A 21,722-nucleotide genomic window follows, 5' to 3' on the forward strand; every position below is an offset into this window, starting at 1 on the left:
TGATCCTCGGCCCAATCCACAGCGGTGAGCTTGCCGTAGAGACCATAAACATAGTCTCACCTGTCCAGACGGAGTATTTTTTATGCCAGTTTCTGCTTGATAATTAGGTCAATGACGTGACTTTTTAAAAAAATGTCCAGATCTTTTAATATATAAAAAATGCAATTCATAGCTGTAATGACTTATATATACATCTTCTATGATTAAGGTTATATTAAAAATTTCTGAATTTACATGCATTTTGATATTTTTTGGGGGGGCAAAAGTCATTCGGTTCAACAAACAAAAACAAAAGAAGAAAGAAGAAAAAATAAAAACCTGCAAACCCTCATAACTGCGTGTTACGGTTAATAAATATCTTCCAATGTCATGTGCTGCAACTCCCTAAAAACGTATGAAAACAACATAAATTTTAAAAAAACATTTTGAAGAACTACGTTTTAAACGTTTTTTTCATATTTTTTTATGTGGATGCTTATTTTATATTTACCTATATAGGGCCCTATTTTAACGATCTGAAACGCAAGTGTCAAGCGCAAAGCGCAAGTAACTTTGTGGGCGGGTCTTGGGCGCTGTTGCTATTTTCCCGGCGGGATAAATGACTCTTGCGCCAGGCGCAAATCTAAAATGGGTTCGTCTGAAGTAGCTTCATTATTCATAGGTGTGGTTTGGGCGTAACGTGAAATAAACCAATCAGAGCGTCATCTCACATTCCCTTTAAGAGCAGACGCGCTTTTTCCATAGTGGATTGCTATTGTAACGGCGGATTTGCCAGGCGCGCGCCAGGAGCGATTCACAGCCAAGGAGAGCTAGGAGAGCCGTCACGGCCGTAAAAGAGAGAAGTTACATTGAAATGGAGAAACCCACCCAAATTAACTTCGGTTAAACAGGCGTATGATAATTTGGGTAAATGTGTAAGCTAGATGTATGCTTTTATAATAAATTGGCTATCTATCTATCTATCTATCTATCTATCTATCTATCTATCTATCTATCTATCTATCTATCTATCTATCTATCTATCTATCTATCTATCTATCTACCGTATTTTCCAGACTATAAGTCGCACTTTTTTTCATAGTTTGGCTGGTCCTGCGACTTATATTCAGGTGCGACTTATATATCAAAATTAATTCAGACTGAGATGAACCAAGAGAAAACATTACCGTCTACAGCCGCGAGAGGGCGCTCTAGTTGGCGGAGTTGTTCAAAAGCGACACCAAGGATGAAGAAAATGATTTGGAATGAGATTGCGGGAGCTTGGTGAACTTGTTTACTGGTAACTTGCTTGTTGGACTCGCTGGCTTATGTTAATTTAGCCTATTCAGCCTCCCAGGTATATGTTCTTTATGCTATTGTGTAGCTGAATAACTGTTAGTGTTGCGTTAACATACCGGACACCTATTCAGCCTGTTGTTCTGTGTAGTTGAATAACTTGCCTTTCCAGATTAAATGTCTGTTCTTGGTCTTGGATTTTGTGAAATAAATTTCTAAATAAATGCGACTTATAGTCCAGTGCGACTTATATATGTTTTTTTCCTCTTCATGACGCATTTTTTGACTGATGCGACTTATACTCCGAAGCGACTTATAGTCCGGAAAATACGGTATCTATCTATCTATCTATCTATCTATCTATCTATCTATCTATCTATCTATCTATCTATCTATCTATCTATCTATCTATCTATCTATCTATCGTAATAATGTATGATTTGCAAAAATGAAAACTGCTGCTTCTGTGTAGATGAGAGAATCAAAGTGCGCGTTGTGCACACGCTACATTGATTATGGCCAAGCATGCGCCCTTAAAATGGCATATGAATAACATGCGCAACGCGCCACTGACTTTAAAAAAAAATTTCCTGGTTAGTGGCGCAATTGTTTTCCAAACCATCAAAATAGCATGAAGGAACGTTTGCGCCGGAACACGCCTCCTCTTTGCGCTGAACCGCCCCCGAGAGCGCAAGTGTATTTCCTCACTTACCGACGTGCTTCTGTGGAGGGAAAAGCGCGCTTTGCGCGGGTGCAAAATAGGAATGATACATGCGTCGGTGTACAAAGTCAATTGCGCTGGGTGCAAGATAGGGCCCATTGTGTTTAAAATGGCACTATATGTGAGTGTACTGTATTTAAATGAGAGCTTTTGTTTGCAGTACGATTGTGGAGTTCCCCTCAGTCTGAGGTCGTTGGGTCAAACTGGGGCTATGAAAAAGTCTTAATTACTCACCCTGAGTGGAATGGCCAATGAGGCGTCTCTTGTAGACTGTTAAATCACAGCAGCTCACTCCAACTCTCTGATGCCTCCATTAAATTGATCCCAGTGGGACCGACTTCCTCAGTCTTCCTCACTAATGTGGAGAGCACAGGTGTTTATCAGATGCTGGAGGATAAAGGAATCCTACTACATCTTGCATCTTTGAAGAACTATGCTTTCATCTACAAGTATTGGCTTTGTGTTGGAATAAATCCTGAACAGCAAAACGTACTTTTTATATACTAAAATTACTAAAATTCAAACTGGTTTACTCTGGCCTTGTTGACAGGCATTAAACCAGGATGGGCAAAGGCAAAATAACAGCATCTCCAGCCTGCCCAGTCTGACTATATCTGCATTAATTAAGTAAAGGAGCCAAGGATTGGAAGTGTGGAGTATGATTACAATGGACGTCCTGGACGTCCCCTCTCTCACACTTCATTACCATCCCAACATCTGCAGCGTGTCCTCCTCTCCTGTCAGAAACAATGGCCTCCACAGGTGTCAGGAGGAGAAGAGAGGGGGTGTGCGCACATGTTTGTGTGTTTGCATCTAGTTTGGTAGCGTTCGGCGGGAACAACTCTGAAATGAACACCTGTGTTCACCGAAGAAAACATGGAGGGTGCTGAGGCATCCAAAGAAAGACAGAAAGAGACAGTGAGGAAATGATGAAAATAAAGCTGTTTCGCTGGAGTCTGGCAGGTTGATGCTCCTGGCAAACGGGAAGCATAATTAAACTATCAGATGTAATTAAGAGAGGGTTCTCTGCCTAAAATGCATTTAAATCTCCTGCAAAATCTCAGCTGGTGTAAATACCATCATATGTATTCACATACAACGAACGCATTTAGCCCAGCACACATTTTCTTTTTTGGTCCAGACCAAAATAACCAAGTGAAGCAAACAAGTGCAAACACCTAAGCAAACCAGGTCCGGACCAAAAGAACCAAGAAAACCAAACCACAAGTGTTAACTCAGGCTAAATGTATTTCATGTGACACTCAAAGGTTTTAGAAAACTAATGAAGAGGTGAATATCAATTTTATTCTCTGCACTTGCAACAAAATGCAAAAGTGCATCTCTCAAAGGCCTCTATTCAGTAGCAGTGGGCTAATGGGTGTATTGTGCAACTCTGAGAGTGTATACTGTATGCAAGTTGATAACAGGCAAGCAATCACATTAATGTTGCTCATTGGGTGCATCGAGTTCTCACAGCTTTAAGTACCCTTGACCTTTTGTTGGGCTGAGTGTCCTCTCTTGCTCAGGAGACATGCTTTGATCAAGGCCTCTATGCATTCTTTATTCATCTTGGTCTTTCTCTAGTTGGAGACATATTTTCAGGGTTGTTTTATTTTTCAACAGGGCCATGCTGTGGTTGTACATTCAAGGAGGAGAAAGGTTCTGTCCAAGGTTGGAGGATATTGTAATGTTCAGGGGCTTGAGTTGAGGAGATGAGTGGCATTTCAGTGTTAATGGTACTCTGAAAGGGAGCACTGACTGACCGTTATAACATATATGTTATATGCTCTAGCCAGATACATACAATGACAATGTTAACTCTTTCCCAGCCAGTGTTTTAAAAATAAAAAAAGGCCCCAAGAATATTTTGTTGTATGAATATCTTAACAAGCTATATATCAAAAGGAAGAACAGATCCTCTGCTTTTAAACAAAAAAAAAAAAGTTTTATTCTAGCTTCATACATTCTTTTTAAGTTTCATAAAAAGCAAAAGGCTGAGAAATTAATATTCATGAGCTAAGCTGATGTGGGGTTTCTGTTTAGTTTTCCTTGGCTGAATCCGAAATCGCCCACTATACCCTCAAATAGGGCATTATTTGAGGGGACAGCCATTTGTAGTGGTGTCCGAAACCATAGTAGACGTTATTGATTGAACTCATTCAATCTCACATTGCACTGCAATAACGAGCGTATAGCCGATGTACGCTCAATGGCTGTCTGAATTCACTCTCTCGATTTCATTCACACCTTCAAGTGAACTGTATTAGAGGACTTAACATTGGAAATAGTGATTTAGGGTTTAGCGGAAAATTTCAGATTCAGCCCTTGTGTTTGGTTTTCATTTGGCTCCTCAGTTCATGGTTCCGTGTCCTTTTAGTTTGTGTGGTTGCCTATTATATGTGTCTCTGAAGATTTGTGATTAAAGACTGTTCTTTTGGTTATCCCTTTTCGTCGTGCGCTTATTACAACCACCGACCGTTAGAGCTGATAAGGTTTATAATATACCCTGCTCACTTTTCAGATTGCTTTTGCACCCCTGGATGTATAAAAGTCTAAAAAAAGTTTTGGATTATGAAGAATTTTTACCAATAGAAAGTTTTGCCAAAAATTTGATTTGTTGCAATGGAACATTGACTAAAGCCTTTTGTTCATGTTTGCAACGAGCTTGCAGACTCAATAATGTTTTGTTTGAAATAGGTAGTGTTTGTTTTCCCTTTCACATTATCTGTTTCTTTTCTTTCTTGCTTTCTTTTTCTCACGTTTTCAAATATGAGGAAAGTCAGTGAGTTGGCTCTCAATTGTGGTTAGCAGGTGCAAGTGAGCTCTTTGTTCCTGGTTTACCTCATTAATGTGGCAGCTGAGAGCTCCATTCTTAATTTATTTTTTCTGTGCTAAAGCAGACCCTCCTCTGCCACTAGCACATCTGCGATTATTGTATTAAGTACTCTTCTCTAGACCATGTTTTCAAATCTGTCCGCCTTGGACCTGACAACCAACTTTGGAAATGAGCTGATGCCCTAGTAGCTCTCCATGATCCTGTACAAATTTGCATTTACATCAAATTTTTTAACAAGCAACTTTTAACAAAAGTATAGGGATGGAATCAGATAGTAATGCTATGTTACTGAATATGTATGGCCGATATTGATTACGATATACAGGTGGCCGATGTAATGTGGATTCATATATAATAAAAATTCCATGACAGCAAATGAGATGTAAATACAATTTTGAAACTTAATTTAATTGATAACTTTTACACAATATTTACCCAGAAATCCCCCCCCCAAAAAAAAAAAAAACTGAAATTGAATCTATTGGTCTTTCACTAATACAAGCTACAATCAATAATAAAAAAGCATCATATTATTATGAAACCATATCCATGATTTGATTGATTGATCGTTCCATCCATCCATCCATCACCACAGATTAAGTCTTTACTTTACAAAATAAATATACAAAAAATTATCTGGCCGTTTAAAAATCCCATTATGCTTGCAGAACATTATAGCCATGGCTGGTATTTATTGTATACAGGCATTGCTATGGTAACAGTTGCACCCATGGGAATTGAGGTATTATGCCTTAAAAGAGAAGAGACGCTCAGTCAGTTAGCCTCCCAAGAACCATCTAACCTGAGATCACAGATTGGGGTGTGGGATCTTGTTCAAAGGTTATTCATTCTGTTAATTTTGAGCCATCGTCCCCAAGAGGGCAGTATTATGCTCCATTTAAACTGCATAGTGATCAGCCTTGACTGATTATGCAACAGTATCCATCCTGATTCTTACCAGCAACTGATATGTGCGATTTGATAATGTTCCTCTATTGTTTTACTCCTTGAGCAATCCATCATTTTCAGTGCCAGATCTCCGTGATTGCTGTGAGAGGGGTGTGTGCGCTTGCCGTGCACATTCAAGCGTCACAGGGAGTGCACATGCATGTAGTATTCTGTGAACTGGAGAGATATGGCAGATGGCTTTGGCCAAACACATAGGTGAAAATGTAGAATAATCCCACACTCCTTCCACCTTGGATCAATAAGCTTACATTTATGTGGCAAGCATACGCACAGGTCACTGTCATTCTCACCTCTCTTCTAGCACCAGTTGGCTGACTCTCAATTTTCTCTGTCAAGGAGCTGAATATAAACCATCTACCTGCAGAGAACTGTGAGATCCAATACACATCTGTTTAAATAAAAAAAGACAGCGAGAGACACGTCCCCCTCTAAAGGTTTGCTGTTTGGAGCAGACGGCTTAACAAGGGTAATCATTAAGCTTTGAGTCTGTTTGCGCTAGGTTTGATTTCCTGCCTGGCTAGCTGTGTAAGCACACACACTTCCTGTTCCATCAATATCATCCCACACACAACATCATACACATTTAAGGAGATATTTCGAGATGGATATCTTAAAAGGATGCTGCATTAGCATCGCATTGTATGATGTTGAAGGATGGTTTCACATGCACTGATTCCAGATTCCTTATCCATTAAAACAAAATCATTCAAACTACTCAGTCTTGGATTATCTTTGTTTCCTTAAAGATCAGTGGGCCAGATTTACTTAACAGGGCAAATTAGCGTGAGACCGCAATCCCATAAAAGCGCAAGCCAGCTCATTTACATTATGACCAACTCATTCTACCAAGAGCAGCGCAAAGAAGCGTTATCTGATCCCAAGTGTGTATTTCTGTTTCTGAACAGGTTTCCCCAAACACTGGTCGGAAAAACATATAACATATACATATGCAAACATTATATATATAGTGCTGGTCAGAATTATTTGCCCCCATCAAAGATGGCTGTAAAAAAAAAAAAATCTGCATTGTTAATCCTTTTGATATTTTGTTAAATTTAATTGAAGTAAAATAATTGAAAGTGGGTGGAAAATCACATTATGAAAAAAATTTAAATTTCTCCAAAATACATTGGGAACAATTATTTGCCCCCTTTTATTAAATACTTTTTGCAACCTCCTTTTTTCCAAGATAACAGTCTTCTCCTATAATGCCTGATGAGTTTGGAGAACACCTGACAAGAGATTAGAGACCATTCCTCCATACAGAATCTCTCCAGATCCTTCAGATTCCCAGATCCATGTTGGCGCTTCTTGTCTTTAGTTCAGCCCACTCATTTTCTATAGGGTTCAGGTCTGGGGAACACAGCCATTGCAGATGCTTGCTTTTGTGCTCAGTGACCCTTTTTTTTATTTTATTTTTTTTATCCAAACATGGCCCGGTATAAGATTTCTAGCAGAGGTTGTCAGGTTTAGATTTTTTATCTGTTGGTATTTGATCGAATCCATGATGCCATGTATCTGAAGATGTCCAGGACCTCTGGCAGAAAATTAGGCCCAAAGCATTAAAGAAACAGCAGAGTATTTCATTTTACACATGGGGTACTTTTTTTTTATCCCTGTGTGCACCAAACCCATCTTAAAGCTGCAGTAGGTAACTTTTGTAAAAATGTATTTTTTTACATATTTGTTAAAACTGTCATTATGTCCTGACAGTAGAATATGAGACAGATAATCTGGCTCCTCTGGCTCCTCCCAGTGGTCCTATTGCCATTTGCAGAAATACACCGCTCCCGGTCAGAAACAACCAATCAGAGCCAGGAGGAATATCTTAGCAGTGTCAATCAAGCTCGTGTACGCGCTGATCACACCCCTCTCTTGCACAGCGCGTACCGTCGTTCAAAATCAAGATTGCCGGTGTGCCGCAGCTGTGCTAATGGCGGACAAACAACCAAAACTGCCAATTTCTCGAGAGGACAATTCCAATTTCACGTCATACAACAAAGACGGGTAAACGGAAAAAGACAGATGACCTCTTCTCCCCGCCCGTTGACTCGTCGAAGTCGCTGTGGGTGTGAATTCCTCGTCGGAGCCCATTGACTCAGTGTCAAAACTCTAGCCGCATAACATACAGATAAAATGTCACGCACTGTGCAAAGCAACAATTGAAACCTGCTAATTCACTGGCTTGTCGTGTTGCCGAAATAATGTACTAGCAAACCTTATTTAGCATTACATATCGCTAGAATAATTACTTACATACTGTAACGTTAGTTACAAAGCTATGATAAAGCTATTTATAACTTATAGAAAGAGTGCAACGTTATACATTACATGTATTGCAAAATACGTAATGATTTGAGGACCAAGTTTGTAGTCAAAGTATGGGCAGGCCATAGTCAATGTAAAGCATATTGTTGATGTTTCGTCCCTACCAGTGAATGTGCCATAACTGTTTATTCGCCGTCATCAGTGGCCCTGTTTACTAGCCTGCACGTTCACAGCAGACTCTGTTGTGAGGGAGGAGCTGTGGAGGGAGGGCTGTAGCGCAGCAGAGAGCAAGGGGGAGTGACCTGTAAGTTGTGCTTGTTCAAATTTTCAGGCTAAGTCTGTATATATATATATATATATATATATATATATATATATATATATATATATATATATATATATATATATATCTTGCCCAGAAACAACTTTTCTTTTTTGTTGACATAATTTATGGCACTAGCTACTGGATAATGTTAACTAAATAGCCACATTTTGGCACTGTTTTACCAAAATTAAATTCTGATCTGATATATTACGACCACTTATCACAATTCCTAATGGATTTTGTTCCGTCTCACATGTATTCTTTTTGGATATCATATTTCCTTCATATATGTTACATAATAGTTTTAAAAGGAATGACAATTCTCATTTCAGTTCAACATAGAAAAAAACAAGGGTTGTGGAACAGGTTATAGGATAATATTTCGGGTGGTAAGAGTGTACATGAAAAGCAAAACCTGACCAGTATCTGTGTGCGTTCAGAAACTGAGTGGATGTCATTAATGGCCAACAGCTTATTCTATTGCTGAGAGGCTTTTGCTAATGTAAACTGTCAGATAGAACATACTGCTGCCTGAAGCACACACGTACAAAGGAAAAATGAACCGTCACAGCATGAGAGCAGTATTAGACGGAGTGTGAAAAAGAGAGGGGAAGAGAATGAGGTCAAGAGGGAGAGAGAAACAAAGAGAGAGAGGCAGAGATTGATATGGCACAAAGGGATATGGCACATGAATTCTCAGTATTCCATGCATCGGACCTGAGTGCTCTGAAGTGTGTAGCGCGAGCGAAGCAGAAGTCCATTCAACCTGCACTAAGTCTACTCTTCCTTTTCCCAGTTTGCGTACTGAGCCAGCGATGAGTGTTCCTCATAGAAGGGCATGACCTTGACGACAATTCAAACCAGTCTCTTCCAACATCTCCATTTGGTAATGCCAAAAAGCGCAATGCCTAAAACAGCACCTAAAATCAACACCACAAATGTACAAATCAGCTGATTTAGAAAATGTCTATGTTTAAAAACTCATTATCATGAATGTTGTTCCAAATTGGTTTATCAGCAAGCTGAGCTCAAGCTGTGTTTATTACAGTGGCTTTTTGAGCCCCTTTAGGCCACCGCTCCGCCCCCACTCCCCTCACAGGCCGAGCATCTGGACCAGGGGAGGGGCCAGGCAGCTGCTCCGGGCTCACTGTTCATTTGCATACAGTTTCTTTGGGAATGCCCTTGACTGACTCCTCAAGGGGACGTGGGCTGCATCTACACTACACAGAGAGAGAGAGAGCAGTAAAAAGAGCAAGAAGGAATTGCAGCCCTAAGAGGTGTTCACACAGGATGTGTTCTTCTGTTTAAAACAGTGCACGGATTGCATTTATGGGCATATTGTATACGTAAATATGATTATTCTGCTGCCAGATTCTGTAGTGATCTGCTGCACTAAAAATTGAAGATCAAAAAAGCAGTGAGTGCCTTAAAGGCAGAGTATGTGAGCGGAGCGGTGTGATTTTTGAATGGAGTGTTGAGCAGATTTTTTAAAAGCGCTCCACTACCGCTCCATCACCAGTACAATTCATGCCAACGGCTCATTATAGAACTGCATTTTAAGTAAGGATTCACACGTTAAACACATTTAGCTAGCATGATACAGATGGATCACTCAAATCAGAATTGTTGAAGGTTATGATGACGCCGATGGACATGAGTGGCTGCAGGAGGTTATAATTCTCAAGCCTACAGAATATGATCGGGCAACACGATCTCATTAAAGTGCGTATCTATAGCACAAATTTTATTTCTCATGCCATTTATACACCAATTGCAAATGATACGCACTAAACCCCTTGGTTAGGATTAGGGGTGTGGAGTGCTATGCAAATAAAACCATTTTTGGCGTATAAATGATACGAGAAATAAAATTTGTGCTATAGATACGCACTTTCATGAGATCGGACTGGATCGGGTGAAAGCTCATTTTAAACAGGTAACACTTATTCACAAACGCAATCGCTGTCTCACTAATGCATTGCATTCAAACAAATGTAATCTTACAGTGCTGTCTGTATTTGATTTCGAATGAGCAGAAATCTGTAAGAAATGTAGCGACCCGTAGATAAAATAACTGATGAAAACGTAGTTATTTTCTTATTTCCAAACAAAATGTGCACTGCAAAAAGCAGCAATGATATTTATGTTTTAATGCTGATAACCATGCAATAAGCTTAGCATGTCATAGGAAAAGTTTGCACACTATCCAATAAACTACATTGAAACTATTCTCCTAATGTATCTCCTCATATATATATGAACTTTTGTGAGATTTACAACATACTTAAATACTTAAATAATGAACCCGGCGCGGAGCTGGAGTGGAGTGATTATTAAATGCTTGGAGCGCGGAGGGAAAATTGTTGCCGCTCCTCTCCACTCACAAAAATTTAAATTAGCCCATGATTTACTCACCCTGAAGCCATCCTAGGTGTATATGACATTCTTCTTTCTTGAACTTGACACACAACGTAATGACGAACGCGGTTGCCCAGCCCTGTTTGTTTGAACCGCGAGAGGTGTCAAAGCTTACACTACTGCTACATCCTACATCATACATGGCGTCAAGTGTTACTCTTTTGGCGTAAGTCGACTTGTGTACGGCCGTCTGCCAGAAGCGAGTTATTTTAGTCGATAAAGTTTTAAATATGGATATTTTTCTTACACGAACGCATCGCTTCGCTTCAGAAGGCCTTTATTAACCCCCCGGAACCATGTGAAGCACTTTTATCATGGATGAATGCGCTTGATTGACTTCCAAAAATATACCCATTGACTCCCATTATAAAGCTTGGAAGAGCCAGGACATTTTTAATATAACTTCTATTGTATTCGTCTGAAAGAAGAATGTCATATACACCTAGGATGGCTTCAAGGTGAGTAAATTAATGAGCTAATTTCCATTGGACGTTGTGACATTTTTACGCACAATTTAAAATTACTGAATATTAAATAATAAAATATTTTAATTCAAATGGCTTTTATTTCCATTATGACTACTAGATCTCACTCACATGCGATATAATGATGTCAATAATGTAGCATATCATCAATAATAATAATAATATTTACATTTAAATCATGTGACTGTCAGTGACCCCATCAAAACACCTGTGATGCATTTTTGAGACATGCAGTGTATACTGCACTGTATTCAGTTAATAACAAGCTGGTACTCCTTTCCAAATATAACCTTAGTCACGTCAAAGATATGCTCATCCATGTTTGTGGAAGACAAAAGCAGAGGAAGAGCATGTTTGTTGAGTAAAGAAACATAATGTATGTACAAGTGAGAGCTTGTGTCACAGTGAATGAGAGAGTGCCTGGAGAGAGAGAGAAAGAGAGAGAGAGTGTGCGCATGTGTGATGAGAGAGAATGACAGTGTGTGTGAAAGAAAGAGATAGGAAAAGGGAGGGTGTTGGGGGTAGGTGGGCGGGAAGACGAGTAGGAAGGCTGAGAGAGAGAGAGAGAGAGAGAGAGAGAGAGATTCAGTGTGCGTGTCAGAGCCGTGTGTAAGAGAGGGAGAGAGAGAGAGAGCGCGTGTACACAGGGCATCCGTATTTCTGCAGGACAAACGGAGGTGTTTTCACTCAATTCAATTTCAACCTCTACCTCCTGCTCTACCTGCCATCCAGCTCTGAACAAAAACCCAGGAGTGACTACTGACCGCCAGGTAGGGACACTTGACTGTACTGAGAGCAGTGTTTGTGTTAGTTACTTACAGTATAACATCTGTAGCTAAGTGTACTTGAACTGCTTCAGGAGATTCTAGTTCAAAGGATATGATGCTTTGGGTTTTAAAGTCTTGAAATGGATTAGATAACAAGATCTGACTCCGCTTATATGATGAGAAAACTACACTTCGTGCCTATGTGCATGCATATGTGTTGTGGTTATATGCTCAGCCATGTGAAAGCATTTGTATTTCATTATCGAGTGAAAACAGTTCTCAATAGCACTCAGTAGAGTGTGAGACACTGCTTCCTACCTCCAGTGCATCGTGACGACCGATTCCAGGAGGAATAACTTCTGTAGCTTCCTGCCGTCTACTGCCGCTCTTACTAATTCTACACCGGTGACGAGGAGGTCATCTCCAAACATCTCTCTCACCTGTTTTCTTTGAAAACTGTCAGATTGATGGCAGCAAGAGGGTCTTTTCAGGCACGACTGTTGTTTACAAAGCGCATTTAAGAGGACGGATTGCTTTCTCTAAAACAGTAGACATGGGCAGGCAGAGAAACAGGGATTGTCTGTCACTACAGTGGTGAAATTATGTGTATGGGCTTTGTGATTGTATCCTACACACCCCTTCCCCCACATGCCCACACATAGCTTTCATCTCATATCATATTTTTCCCAGTAGAGTTTGCAGCCCCTGTTGTATGGAGTGATCAAACCTCAAGGCGCTATCACCTCCCGTACAATAATTTTCCCCCACCCTTCACTCTCTCAGTGATGTCAAACTACATCTAATTGACAGATCTCTTCCGGTTTCACCATTTTCAGCCACTCTGTTCAAGTTAAAGCCCCGTTCCTCCATTAGCTCTTGATCTAAGAATGGAACAAAGGGGCTGCTGGATTGCGGTTAACATGCACAGTTGTTCCCTCATTTCGAAACATGAAAGAGGGGAAGAATGGCTTATTGCGGAGCTTCAAACAACTTCTCCATTTGGGTATCCTGCCTGGCATGATCCTCAAAAGCCACTGCATGCCATCCACCTCTTTTTTTTAAATGGATCTTTTCTTAATCAAAGCAAACTGCACTCTAGTTCCTTTTCTTTTTCCCCAGAAGGCTGTTTTACATCAGTTTATTTCACATTGCTTTTGAATGTTAATTTGTACCTTTAAGGTGGTACAAAAGATGTTACGGACATTTGTTTATTTATGGCTGGTGGCTTGTCCACCTCGACTTGAACTTAAACTGCCACCCCTCTTGTTTGGTTTAGTACCATGGAGACTGGTTTGAATTGAGTCCATTGTCAATAAGTGCAGAAATAAACAATCCGTGTGTGTGTGTGTGTGTGTGTGTGTGTGTGTGTATCTAGCTGTGGCGCCAGATCTCACACAGCATCAATAGTTAATGAGTGAAGCTGGCAAAAGCTCTATTGATATGTCTGTTTTTGTTTTCCTAACAGCTGTGTAATTTATATGAGCTTTATTTGACAGAAGGTGGAAAAAAAGAACTATAGACATGGAGGAGGACAGTATTGAGATTAGGGGTTGACCTGTATGTGCCGGTCCCTCGTAAAATATGCTGTTACAAAGTCAAAGTCATGCAGAGAGAAAACCCACATGCTTTTGTGTGGAAGACCTAACTGAAACTAAACTAGGTGTAAATGGCATGTGAGAGGTTGCTTGTTAGTGTGCATATGCAGTGTGGTGACAAGTGTGAGTCTGTATGACTGTTTCCCCTATTTTTTTGGACGGTATTTGAGCTAGTCAACGCTTTACTTGCTGTTAGCGGGATGTTTTTTTTTTTTTTCCCTCTCCTCACGACCTCACTAACTGCGCCTTGTGATTGGTCGTCTCTCTCACACTCCACGGGAAGAAATGACAGAGTGGAATTAAGGTCACATGATCAGCGATGTGGGATTCTGTATTTACAATCTTCTCTTTTTAATCTCCCCTATAGACTCTCTCTCTCTCTTTCTCTATCTCTCTCTTGCTGCAGATTTGGATTATCTAGCGGATTTATCCTGCTGTCAAAAATTAGCTGTATGATTGTCTGCTTAGTGTACACATTTACCAAGCAGCTGGTTCAAGCCATAAATCCTAATAAAAATAAATAAATAGAGAGAGAAAAAAATACATATCTGCAGATGGCTATATTGGAGCACAACACTGTGTGTAGTCGTAACCATGTGTACACTGTACAGCTATGAAAGCTAAGAAATGTATGATAGTTACAGATATTATTATTCCCCCCCCCCCTACTGTCTTAATGCTCCAATCCAAAAGGTGTTCACACAGGGCTTGCTTTAACATGCAAAGCAGCAAGAGTGAACAGCTAGTGAATGAACCTAGTCATAAAAAAATCACAAAGGACGGAGTGTAGTTTTCCCATTGAAATTGTTATTACACAATCCAAAACCAACCTGAAAGAATGCTAATAAGAGTTATCTATTTATCAAAAAAGATCATGTAACTGAAAACTGATATCTTTAACTTGTCTTAACACAGTGCTTGCGGCGTAAGACAATGGCCACAGATGTTAGTCTGACACTTGTGTAAATATTTTTTTTATTTTTTTTATTCACCAGATGAAATGCAAGAAATGCCCTCTTAGGTGCTAAGGAGACTGTTGACAGCTCTGAGCAAATGAGCTTTGTAGCCACCCACAGAGAGTGCGCTTTTCCATACTCTTCAACACGACACACAGCTTTCAGCACTTCTTGCTTTTGGACAGCGCCACCTGCCTCAAAGCTTTCAGCACCGGACAGCAACAAACTTCCAGGCTTTACGCAAGGGGTTTGCTTTCAGAATCGCTATTTTAAGGACAGCGACAATGTCACTATACAAGTTCCTCTACATTTACCGTTTGCTATTTCCATACCAGAAATTAATAGGGAGAAATATGCCCTCCAAAATTGGGTGCAAATATGACACTCTGTGATTTTCCCTTTGTAGTTAGTGGTACTTTCTTAGGCATCATCGTTTATTTTCTTTATTGATCAAAGCTTAAATAAAATATAAATTTATATAAAAAATAAATATCTTAAAAAAATTTATGTTTGTTCTATTTTAAAGAAAATAGATATCAGCTGTCTAATGATTCAGACTGAGAATTTGTAAATAAATTGAATAAAGATGAAGTTTTTAACATCAACAGATGATACAAGTTATGCCTTAAGTGCCCTAAAATGCTGAAATTGCAAAGAAATTGAAAAATGACATTGAATTTTGGTTAGCAACAGCATGTTACATGCTCATCTTATTTTCAGATGAATGAGCTATAATGTACTTTTCTTCCTCATTAGTATGCTATTGTAAAGTATGGGTCCTTTAAGTATTACATAACGCAGTGACGGCTGATGTTGACTCATGCAGCCATTCTATAGACTCAGCTGCTTTCTTGAAATTACTGTGGCGCCCATGTAGTGCATATGTGTTCAACATGTTAGCTATATCTGGTTGGTCACGCATATCTGTGGGACATGCTAAATAATGAAATGCTCTTGTGTAAGTTAAAATTGTCGCACAGAGAGCTAAAGTTGTATCTTTTGAGACAACATGCTGTATTTCATGGTCAGAATCGATGTTATTAATCCAGCCTTGACCATACTGAATATGATGTATTACTCACCAATCTTCTGACAATTCACCCTATTGATTTTAATACCTAATTCTTTTTGGTACATTGTGAATACGTGTTCGACATGAAAGCCAAGCAATAACGTAGATCAGTGATTCAGATTTATTGTACAGTTAAAAGTTTCCACCAATTCAGAGATGATTTGTGCAGTAATGTAATGCATATTGGGCTTCAATCATTTGATAATGTAATGTTGTGGAGCTTAACTCACATTCACGTAATTGTTCGATTTGATCTACACAGCTTCAATGTGACAAACAGAGGCAGATGACACAAGCTGACCTTGAATATGTCTGACCCCTCAAAAGCTGGTTCGTTCTTGAGGGAAGCGCTGCTAAAAGCTGCAGTGCTGAACTGAACCAATAAATATGACATGTGAAGACGCACGTCCACAGTCTCCCACACGTGCAGCCAACACATGCAGTTGCATGCAAACAGTCAACCCACCCTGCTGATGTCTCGTAATGATAATCACAGGTCAAAAGCTGTTTGCTTGTAGACGGATAGCAGGGCAATAATCTGGTCGCTCTCTAAAACCAACCCTTGTAAGCCTGTCACCTAATTGAGACAGCATGGTGTTGCGGACCGTGGTCATTTGCATGTGGACATTAGCATAATTGAATAGGCATGAGTTAAGTGCGTTTCAGTAGGCTGTTAATAACATGGCCCCCGCACCGCCAGATAAATTAGTTTCTGTTATTTCTCCTCCTTGCCGCCGTGAAGAGAACGTAACCATCCGTTTGCTCTCAGTCCCCCTCATCTGTCTTTTCCTTCCTTTTCTCCTTCCCTCTGTCCACTGTCGATGAGTTGAGGTCAGTTTTCTCTCCCCCTGAGGGTGTCTAATACTGTATATTCTGTCTACAATCCACCGGATCATTTTGAGCTCACTTACTCAAGGAGCTCTGCAGGACTTGACCAGTGCAGTCGACTGTGAAGATTCAAAGACGGAAAAGGCACTGGGTTATATCTGAAACAATCGGCTTAATTATTTTAGCACTTGAGAATGTCTCTCCAAAGGTCCAGGTGCATGTTCACTGGGTTTGTTCCACAGGTGGAGCAACCAATGCGTCTAACAGATGAGACCAAAAGCAAAGAACAGCAAAATGTTGGAAGGATTTTTTTTTTTTTTTTAGCTGTTGTTTTTTGCAATGGAGCGTGTAAACGGGGCACTGCCGGATTCTGTGAGCACGAGAAATGCTTGCTCTATTTACTTCCTCTTCACTCCTATTCCCGTTTAAACGGCCAGTAATATTTCATCTTCAGTTCTCCAACCAATCAGATGAGCTTTCTTACTGCTCTTCCTCCTGCACTTACCTAAGAATTTTAAGTAACTTTTTTTCATTATAGGGTGCTTTTGTACTAGTAAAACACTAGGCATTATTTCACAATAAACATTTTGGCTAGTATTCTGTATTATTACAGATAACAATACAGGGCAATAAAAAAAAAAAAATATATATATATATATATATATATATATATATATATATATATATTAGAGGTGGGCATAGATTAATTTTTTTAATCTAGATTAATCTAGATTAATTTTGAAATTAATCTAGATTAATCTAGATTAAAATGGCTCATTTGAATTCTGCCGAAGGCATTCAGAATATGTGTGCTACCCAAATAATGACTATAAAAGTAAGTCTTTGAGAACGGGTTTCTCAAGCCAGGTGGCGCATTAGACCAGGGGCTCATCTCCTGTTTCCAAAATGCATCATAAACTGCTTGAGAAAGCTGTTCTACTCATAGACTGTAAAAGGTTACTACTGTACCGTTACCGTCCATAGGCAACATTAGGTAGGCCTATGTTATTATCAACTACTATAGGCTATCAATTAGGGATGGGCGATATGGCCTAAAATCTATATTGTGATATACATTGCAGCCTCTTGCGAAAACGATATACAGTATATTATAATAAAACCATTTCAGAACAGATTACACAGACCCATGCTAAACAACTGCTAAATGTATTTTTTTTTAAAGGGTGTATGTAGTTTTGAGAACATATATTGTGCAAAACTGTAAGTATACAACATAATTTTGCAGATAAATAAAATTTAAGTACACTAGCTGCAGAGACTTAAGTAGGTCTAATGTTTATTATGGCTTGGAGCTTATAAAACCCCAAATTTAAAATTAGAATATTGTCTAACTGATGTCTTTTCAGTTAAAAAGAAACACAACAACGATTCTTAAAATCGAGATTATGTGCTACACCACTAAGATATATTGGAATGGGAATAATACGCGCGCGCTGGTATTCAGTGATATCATGTTTCGTTTTGAATTTGAGGTGGTCGAACGGATTAGTCGTGTGTTAACTTACCGAACTGTTACCCCACACACTCTGTATATAGTTTGCTGCTGCTCGTCTGACGGCAGTTGCACCGATCTTTTTCACCAGCTTTCACTTTCAGCCGTGTTTACTTAAGATGACGACGAATATGCGTTGCAGCCGGGTTTAGATTGCGTCATCATAGCTTGTGTAGTATAGAGCCATCTCCCAACCCAACTTGGAGAATAGATTAACGGCGATATTTTTTTTTATCGCGCGATAAGAGTCTCGCGTTAACGCAGCACGTTAACGCCGATAACGGCCCACCACTAATATATATATATATATATATATATATATATATATACACACAGTATGTATATATATATTAATAAAAGATTGAATATAAAAATATTATTATTATTATTATTTAAGCTTGTGTAAAATGTCTTCACTTTTTGTAATCTGCTCAAATAATGATATTTATTTGAAAATAGCATATTTGCATATTTAATGCATTGTGGTATACAGTATCTCAAACAGTGTGCTCCATGTAGGTCATCCAGGTATTCACATTTTGTGAACAGTAATTATACGTACTACATGCTCATTGAAACATAGCCTATGTTCCATGTCAGTATTTAAAAAAAAAAATTCTACATAAGAGTAGTTTATGCAAGCCCTATTACCATACTGTATGTGTCCAGAGTAATTTTTGTGCTACTGTATTTGCTCTAATTTATCACCTGCACACAATAGCGGCTTATGCATTCAAGACATGTTGTCCTTTCTATATTAGTAATCATACATTTTTAGGAATGTTATGCATTGTTATTTAATTCATATATAGTAGAGAGATTATATACAGTAAGCCACATCCATAAAAGATGCTGTGCATCCTCCTCTCACCTGAATTACGTGTTGACTTCCTTATGGGTCAGTGAGCTAAATCACTTCATTCTGCACAGTTGACATGTACTTCCCGACCTCTAAATAACCCTAATGACCTTCCGATTGTAAGATCTCTAATCTCTTACACCCTCCAGTCTCCACTAGCTTTTATAGCTGTGCGTTTACAATGGCTCAGTAGCTGCATGTCAAATAAGTCACTGTGCCTTAATTAAAGGCAAGGGAGTGCTTTCTTAAGAGCCCAGTGATGGATTGAAATCTTACGAGTCATGACTGTATTGATGAGAGGAAAGTAGCCCTTCTTATCTCTAAATGTTCTCCTTTTTCTTCCTCCGTTTGCGAGCACGCTCCTGCTTGCCGGCATTGACATGTTCGCTGGGGAGAAAGATTATGCGGGAGTGGATAGTAATTACGGCTCTAAGCCAGCCATTTGTGAGGCCTTATCAGTCAAATGATCGCGGTGTGGATCACATTAAAACACAAAGGCTGTGGCATGTCCTAAATGCATTTTTCCATGACCTGTTATTCCATCTTACCCTTTGTTGGCAGAACGTTTACTTCCGTATCCCCCTTGACCAGTAAGGAAATTTAGGCATTAGAGGTATGGGTACGTTTCGCAATATATATATTTTTGCTGGCAATTTAACAATGGCAATTTTGCTGGTACTTTATCGTATTGGATTATTAACCATTTTTATTTGATTACCATAATTTACCATTTTATCTTGATGGATGCAAACATACGGTTATTAAAAGCTGATTCACATTATATAATATGCATTTCTTAGCACATTATAGAAATCATATGACCCCATTCAAAGCCATAAAAAATAAATCAGTAAAGTACAACTTTATGTTTCCACAGAGAGTTATTTTTTTACATGTTATATATCTGAATGTGGCTTGTTCACAAAGTTGTGATGTAGGATATCGTTTTCTGCTTGGTGTTTTACCATTGACAAATAGAGAGCTGTTTAGGTCTCCTTCTGCTTACATGGTCTACAATCATATGAAGTGACTTGTGTTTTGATGTATGTAAAGGTTATAACCTTGTAGAAGCTGGAAATAAAGAAATAGTTAAAAATTCGGTCACCCTCATGTTGCTCCAATCGACGGGGGTGAGTAAATGACATACATTTCAGCTTTTTACCTCTCTAAAGACCTTGACTCTGGATTCCGAGTCTTGAGCTGAGCAGAGAAATGAGTAAATTAGGGGAAAAAACACATCCTGCGGCAACATCACATCTCTCTCTCTCTTTCCATCTCATCATGATTAACGGCAGCAGATAAATTTCATGCATTATTCATCCACTCTGCCACCTTCACCTGCAGAGTGGAGGCTGATTTTCAGGTGCCTCTTTGTTCCTAAAAAACTTTAGCCACAATGACAGTTTGATAAAATCACTTCCCTCAGGGCCAGTGTTCTCACTCATTTAGCTCTTAACTGGCAGGCCGAGTCACTCCTAAAGTTTGTGGATCTGCCCGCGAGCTCCTTTCCATCTGGAGAGATAAAAATATCAAAATCAAAAGCATGCCTTAACTTCAACACAGAATGCTATATTTACCATTTGAATATTTACCTACGTTAATCCATATTCACAAGTAACTTTATATCATCTTAATGGTATATATCACAATATAGTAATTTTTTGCTGCAAAATCTACAAAAATTGGTTAATATATTACATAACAATGTTTTTATGCTTATTTGGATGTCAAGTTAAAAGTTTGGCAAATAAAAAGTACTTCATTTTATTAATTTTATATTTTTATTTTGGAAATGATGGGTGTAAAATAAAATATATCATTTTTCATAACAAATTTATGTAACTATAAATGTTATTATATATTAAATAGTTACTATAAAAACTATTTATGTTATGTAACACTGGAGTTGAAGGTGAAGTGTGTCATTTTTTAAAATAATGACACTGAATAATAACTGTTTGCTATTGTTTTTTTTTAGAGCTGCTTTACAGCAGAATCGAGTTCTGTTTGCATCATCGAATCATTATTTACCTGTTATCACTGTATATATAAATAAAAGTGATTTACCTGTTATCGCTGTATATATAAATAAAAGTGATTTACCTGTTATCGCTGTATATATAAATAAAGGTGACTTGACTTTGTCACCAAATTAGAATTACAATTTTTTTTAAGCTTTTTTCTTTCTGCTGTTGGTCAGACACAAAATATAGTCCCACACTGTCCCAGATTTATTTATTTCTATTTTTGTGACAATTCATTATGTACTGTACACCAACTTAAATCAATTACTGGATTACATTTGATTAACTTTGTCCCTTGTTAATCTAACAATTCATACTTTACAAATTCATTCTGTACTCAGAACAGTTTTGTTTAAACTAGAGCCTGCATTCACCACAGCTCATAGCATTGGGTCTTGGCGTGGCTTAGCTGTCAGTGTAAATCATTCACTAGCCCACTGAGATGATAAAGCCCTGGGAGAAATGAATTACCCAGGATGCACCGGGTGTGCCAGGCACAGACAGGATGAGAGAGTGGCTAACCCACCTACCCATTCCGCAATCTCTGGATTGGGCTAGTGCAAGCCAGTCACTGGCAGTAGTGCGGTCAAAAATAGTGGAAATGCGAGGGGTGACTATGGCATGACTATAATAAATGCCATGAAAAACCTTGAGATGAAGCGGCACAGATGAGGGACCAGTCTTACCTTTTAATGGAGCCCTTGACAAAAATTTGCATTAGTGCTGCAGGCGACCCATTCTGTGTACTGTGCATAATGCAGTCTATTGGGGACATGCACACACACATATACACACACATGCATGACTGCAC

The 21,722-nt window shown here is 38.9% G+C and overlaps 1 protein-coding gene across 5 annotated transcripts in view; it reads left to right on the top strand.

The window, feature by feature from the left end:
• The window catches only part of syt1a (synaptotagmin Ia), a 192,998-nt gene that overhangs the window by 106,581 nt on the left and 64,695 nt on the right, over positions 1 to 21,722 (top strand). The window contains exon 1 of one of the 5 annotated variants that reach the window (XM_082168289.1): positions 11,873 to 12,067. The exons of the other annotated variants lie outside the window; for them this stretch is intronic. The gene's annotated coding sequence lies outside the window, so the exon portion shown is untranslated. Of the gene's footprint in view, positions 1 to 11,872; positions 12,068 to 21,722 lie in introns of those variants that run through there. 5 annotated transcript variants of the gene reach the window in all.

Source organism: Leuciscus leuciscus (assembly GCF_965113295.1).
Source record: "Leuciscus leuciscus genome assembly, chromosome: 4".
Lineage (NCBI taxonomy): Eukaryota > Metazoa > Chordata > Actinopteri > Cypriniformes > Leuciscidae > Leuciscus > Leuciscus leuciscus.